Source organism: Pinus tabuliformis, chromosome 4_1 (assembly GCF_031772625.1).
Source record: "Pinus tabuliformis cultivar Carrire ecotype Pingquan chromosome 4_1, CPIR1, whole genome shotgun sequence".
NCBI classification, from domain to species: domain Eukaryota; kingdom Viridiplantae; phylum Streptophyta; class Pinopsida; order Pinales; family Pinaceae; genus Pinus; species Pinus tabuliformis.
In genome coordinates, this window is record NC_142303.1 from 720,150,833 (window position 1) to 720,157,794 (window position 6,962).

At 36.6% G+C, this 6,962-nt stretch overlaps 1 pseudogene; it reads left to right on the forward strand.

Annotated features, from left to right (window-relative positions):
* Positions 1-259: 259 nt before the first annotated feature.
* LOC149178153 (putative E3 ubiquitin-protein ligase ARI8 pseudogene) lies at positions 260-1,882 on the forward strand (annotated as a pseudogene).
* Positions 1,883-6,962: the final 5,080 nt, after the last annotated feature.

The window sequence follows — 6,962 nt, forward strand, 5'->3', positions numbered from 1 at the left end:
AATCCTCCCAATTTTGTGAAATGCCATCACGTTGAAAACGGAAAGTCGGCTAGTGAATGCTTCCTTTGGTATAAATGGCAGGGAAGGTGGCATTGGGTTAGTAGAAAAAAGTGAAACGCGCAGGTGTTCTCAATATATTTCGTACACTATTGGTGGATTCAGAGAGGTAGGTTAAAAGGAGAAGGCACAGCTTCTTGTCTATCCTATTTCATACCTTGAGGCACACGAAAGAAAAAAGCTCGCGCTGTGATTCAAGAAAATGGAGTATAATGTATACGATTATGATGCATATGACAACTCTGACGAAGCAGAATCAGAATCAGACGAAAATTACGATATGCAGGTGAACATGGCAGCGGGCGATGCGAATGATAGATGCATGAAGTACACCGTTTTAAGTTGGAACGACATTTCTGAGCGTCAGCGAAAGGCTATATCAACCGTTTGTAATGTACTTTTTGTCTCGGAAGTTGAGGCAAGCATTATTTTGCGTCACTTCTACTGGGATATTAATAATGTGTACGATCAATGGTTTGTAAATGAAGAGAAGGTGAGGAATGCTGTGGGTTTATTGTTACATGAGCCCAACGTAAAAGAAGAAGAAACCTCAATCAGGTGTCCAATATGTTTTGATGATTACAAGATGGGAGACATGAAGAAACTCAAGTATTGCGGGCATCGCTTTTGCGAAGAGTGTTGGAGACTTTATATTCATACCTCAATAAATAACGAAGGTGCAGGATGCCTCAACTTACGATGTCCAAATGTAAATCCCGGATGTGGTGCTGTTGTGGGTGCGGATATGGTTTTTTCTTTGGGGTTACCTGAGGAAGACTATAGCAAGTATAGAACATATGTTGTGAGGCCATATGTTGAACAAAACACAAGGGTTAAATGGTGTCCGTCACCCGGTTGTGAGTATGCTGTGCAGATTGATGTTGTTAACGTTGATGCAAGTCGGGAGGTTGTCTGCGATTGCTCGCATAAATTTTGCTGGAACTGTTTAGAGGAATGTCATCGTCCAATCGACTGTGACACAGTGAAAAAGTGGGTTTCCATGATTAATGAAGGCGAATCACAGAACTTGTATTGGATAATTGGTAACTCTAAGCCGTGTCCCAAGTGTAAACGAGCAATCGAGAAGAATTCTGGGTGCATGCGTATGACATGTTTACTGCCCTGTGGGTTTGAATTCTGTTGGATATGCCTCCGTGATTGGAACGTGCATGGCTATGACACTTCGGTTGCCTGCAACCAATATCGTCCACCGGAAGCAGGAGAAGACAATTCGTCCCATGAATCCGTCTCCGAAGATGTGATGAAACTGACTGCTAAAATGTCGTCAGATAGATTTGTATTTTACCTTGAGAGATGGAAGGCAAATGACAAGTCTCAGGAAAAGGCATTCTCTGATCTGCAGCGTGTGAGAGTGGTGGAGCTTAAAGAATTGGTTGATAGTCGTGTGCTGAGCACGAGTCAATCTGGCATGGCAAGATTCAAATATGTGGTAGATGCATGGCTACAAATAGTTGAATGCAGGCGTATGCTGAAATGGACATATGCGTACGGCTATTATCTTCCGTTGCTTCATAATGACGCCCATCCGGTTAAACAAAAGCAAAATTTCTTCGAATTCCTTCAAGGGGAGGCTGAGAATAGTTTAGAACGGCTTCATCAATGTGCTGAACATGAACTTCAAAATCAAATGTTGCTTGTCCGTAAAGCTGAAGCTGACATTGAGACCAGCGATATCCATTCAACTTTGAGGGATTTTGATTGCTTTTATAAAACACTTGAAGGGTTAACAACGGCCGCAGCTGACCATTTTGAAAAGCTGATTCGGGCCTTTGAAAGCGGACTGTCGGAAGTACACAGTCAGTAGCTTTTAAGTGAGTGATCTAAGGGCAATTGGACTAAGTCTGGTTCCTTAGCTTCTCCTTTCTATTGCGGTTTCTTAGCGTGTTTCTTTTTTTCATCTATTTTCTCACTTACTCTTGTTTTGAGACAATCTCCAAAACTTAGGGATGCCTGTCGCTATAGTGACCAGGAGCAGGCGGGGTAGAGTCGAAGAGGGTGAGGGTAAACCCTAGGCAGTAAAAATGTAGGAATAACCGTGATAGCACAACAGGGGCGTGAGGTAAGTTATGGGGCTAATGTACGAGAGGGATATGAGGTGCAGGCATAGGCTTCTGGAGATGCTGAAGACTTCAGAGTCTAGGTGACACCCTAACCCTAGTCGGTTGTCCATTCTGTCTCTGCCATCCACCAAATTTTATCAATTATCCAGCTCATCGATCATGAATGATCTCTTGTATAGAGAAGGTCATAATTAGTGGGCAATACATAAAATCCACTTGGTTGGTACTATCCATATTATTATATGTATTATTATTTAATGAGATTAATGAGCATAAGTTATTTTTCAATGTGTGATTATATGATTGCTTTTTCATGGTTTCATCATGGTTAATTGTTGGTTACATGCATGGTATATTTCTTATTATATGATGTGCTCTTGTCATTGATATTTCTCATGGTTTGTCAAGTTATTGAATAGTTATATGTGTGCATGAGGCAATAAGTGTTTGTTGCAATTAGCATGATAGGAAAATAAACTTGAAGAAACCTTTCCATGCCTGCTCAAAAATCCAAGAAATGTCAGTACGAATACTGATTTGAAGCACCAATAGTCAGATTTTAGTTTGCATCTTCCTCCTAAAACGTGATTTTCTAGACTAATTCCAAGCTAATATGGAGTGAATCTTAGTTGTTATTTTGACACAATCTCAATAATATTTTTCATATCTATATTACATTTGTTCTACCTATTTATAATAATATTTACCTCCTAGGAACATTCTCGAAAAGGAACAATATAGAAGGCCAAACACTCTAATAATCCTTTTTACAATATATCATTCACTCTAGTACATGAACCTTATTTACTAGAAATGGTCTCTATACAAAACAATACATGTATAAATGTCTATTATTTTTTTAGTTAAGTACTTCCCTATGTACTCCATATTACACCTCTAAATATACTATACTCAATAGTCAACTTCAAACCATAATATTAATTTTAAAATTAATATTTAGATATACTAAAAGTACTTTGATCAAGTCTTTATCATGGAATATCAAAAACATATTCATTAAAAATGCATTTATTTAAAATTATACATTAATGGTTCAAAACCAAGTTATTGCATTAACAACTTTAAAATCATTAAGAAATCATCATAAAAAATATAATCATCATCAATGCAATACCATCAATGTTATTAAAATCATCAATATACATACAAGGTATTATGGCATTGATTTCCATGTTAGGAGTTATTTCAAGGTATTTAAATCATTTGAAAATTCTCTCCTTTTACAACATCATCATATCCATCTATTTAAAATTATAGATAATATGAACCAAAACATCAAAGGGTCAAAACTAGTTTATTGCCCAAAAAACCTTACATCATTAATGAGTTATCATAAAAATATAATCATTATCAAATGAACTATAATGATGGCTTTTATATTATCCATAGATTATAATATAATTTTAGTTTCTTTGATTGGACCTATGAAAGCACCATGCACTCAAAACACTAACATCGAAAATAGCCGAAAATGAATGCAAAATATCACCCAGAAACTTTGATTGATACGAACGAACAGTATCCATTCAACTTTGAAGGATTTTGATTGCTTCTATAAAAGAAATGAAGGTTTAAAAAAGGCCATGGCTAGTCATTTTGAAAATTTTATTCAAGCCTTTGAAAACGTATTGTCAGAAGTACAGTCACTAATTATGAGCTAATACTCACAAGGCTTCATGTAATTATAATTAGTAATTTTAAATTTGGACCTTCAATAGTTCTTCATGATAGGCTTAAAGTGAAAATGTAAGAGTTAAATAATTATATCAATGGGGCTTCTTGTAAAGAGTACTCTAAACGTTAGAAGTATTTTCTTTTTTGGTAACAATTCTATGTTAAAATTTTGCAATAATTTTTTGGAATTTTCATGTTTATCATGTTTAATGGTGGATGAACTTGTTTATGAATGGTTAGTATGGTAAACCATGGTTGTCTATTGGTAAATAAGGTTAAGCATATTTCTCAATATCTAACTAAACATGAATATGGTAAACCATGTTGATTGTGTATGACCATATTGACCATGGATGACCTGAGAGAAAAGGAGGTGGAAAATGTCTCACGAATAGCGATGGACTGTCGATGGCATTCCAAGTTCGGTTTGGTTGTGATCGGAACACTGGTTTTGGTGTGATCATGGTTTGGTGAGGGTGGAGGTGGTTTGGATCTTTTTGTATTTGTTTGTCCATGAGATCCCACATTCATGCTTGGAATATGGCATGGGGGTTACTAGCTGAAAGAAAGATTTGGTTCAACTATGTCTATGGTTGGGTGATACATGGAAGTCCCAAACCTAGTTGAATTTTCCTATGATTAATGAAATATAAGTTCTCTTGCCTTTTCAATTGTTTATATGTGGATGTAATGGTTGTTATATATTTTTTATTTACATGGTTTTATGATGGTTGTAAGCATGATTAATTGACTGGTTCATGTCATGGTTATTTATTGTATTTACTTGTAATTGTTAAAATGATGGATGAAAGACTTAATTGATGTTATAATAGTTCAAGGTAAAAGGTGGTGATCCTTCTTGTCATGTTTCATAAGATTTTTTAGTCATTCATGTGTTGTCTTGTATCCTAAACCTGTAGATTACATTGATGCCAAGTGTTTGACAGAATGTCAATCCCAGTTGGGGATGCTCAAGTCTAGTCCTGAGGTTGATTTTTGGTTTATTAGTCTTGTCATCATGTATTTGATGGATTTTGAAAGTTATAACAATTTATGGGTAGTGGTCGGAATTCTGGGCTAGAAAAGTGCCTTGAATTTCATGGGCATTGGCACAAGTCTGTTGGGAAAAGTCTCTGGATGCTGGATTGCAGGCCTGTGAGAGCATCCATAGGTACCTAGACGCTGGAATTGCTATATCATGAGAGAATCCAGATGTCAAACGGTCTTAAAGATCAGTGGGACCTAGGGGCAAGATGTCTGAATGGCTTTGATGTCTCTTGGGGGTGTTATTGCTGATGTGGAAGGTATGGTTGATGTGTTTCGTCGATTCTATTTCCTTAAGGTCACCAAGGAGGTCGAATACCTTTCATAGTGGCCTCTCTCATTGCATGTTTACCCTGATTGGCCAGTTACTTGGGTATATGTGGGAGGAAGGTGGTTATAGATATTTTCCCCTGGACCCCAAAACTGGGACTACTAGTTTGTTTTTTCATTATATTCTTTTGAATGTTACAATACATATATATACATGTCAAAGTATTCATAAACTTGAATCCATTAACCTTGGATTAGAACATAATCTTAGTTCCCTTGATTGGATCTACAAAATACCATGGGAATAAAACCATCATGCCCAAAACCATGTGCAAAACCCATGCACAAAACCATAGGTAGGTCTGCCCACCTAATATAGGGTCCAAAAAACATTTCTTGAGGCATTTCCCTAGACCCCATGCAAGGGAGTTACCACCCCCCTATTGTGCCCGACACAACAAATGAGGGGGTTATTTCCCCCTGCATCTGTGACTATTCGTGGAAAGAATATAACACACACCCAACAGAGGTCATGCCGCTCTCTTTCTATGAATGGAAAATAGATGGAAGTACAAAAAAGTGAGAATTGTGGTTCATGGGTTGTTATAGTGTAAAAATCCTTTACAATATTTTTGTCCCTATCCATTCTCATCTACAATTTTCATCTATGGAACAAAATGCACTCAAATAGAATGGAACCCCTTTTCCTCCTAATGGCTCATTTATAAAACAACCTAATAGCTTATTAGTCATTATGTTGTACTTCATCCACTATTAACTAGATTTACATTATACACTCTTCTAGAGCCATATTCATTATGATCACGTAGTTATCCGATTTTCCATGAATAATAGGGTTGATGTGGCATCCTCTCAAATTATGGTGGTCAAAACAGGAAGGTCAACTATCGAAAGGTCCCTATATGTAGAAAAACATAAAAAGGGCACAATTTAGCGGTACTTTTTACCCTAAAAAACATTGTTTGATGCCTCAAAATACTCTTAGAAGGTTTCAGATTCCAATTTTCCAAACTGGATCCCACTAGTAAAAATGGTCATGTGAGCTTAATCCTCAACTTTTTCCACTATAAAAACATTAACATGGATGAAAAAAAATATAAGGATTACATCCATATTAGTATCTCCCTAAAATAACCTATACATTCTCCTCAAGGATATAGGGAGTCTACACAACCATTTATGAAAGCAAGTGATGTTGTTCAGACGTATAAAGGTAGACATGGCTTGTGTACATACATTTTACCTAGATAACATAGGCCGAAATAAAGGAAAATCAAGTGGGTCAAAGTAGAAGGAGCACCCAAAAGCTTCCAAGGATGGGAAGAATAAGTGGAAAGGGAAAAATCCAAAAATAAAGAAGCCACAATAGACAAATGAAAATATCCCAGCAACCACTAAAATCACTATAACATTAATGGTTTGCATCCAAACCTCGACTTAAAGAAGTGAAATAAAGATACTAAGAAGAAAAATATTGTTAAACAGACATGGATAGCAAGAAAATAGGAAGATAAATCAGTGAGTGCATATTTTTATTAACATCAGATATACATTTATAGTACAATGTGTGACTCTTGGGATTCAGATCCCAAGGTCTCTTGGACTCCTTTTGTCCATTCGACTTCCACACTAACCTTTTAGGATTAGGTGTCCAACATTCCCCCCCTTAATCTGAAGGGTTATGTATGAGTCCAAGAAGAGAGCTGTAATACAAAATGTGCAAAAAATGCATGGCAGCACTAGGCTGAATGTGCTCTATGAAATGTTGGTAAAAAAGGGCGGTGGTTTAAGGAT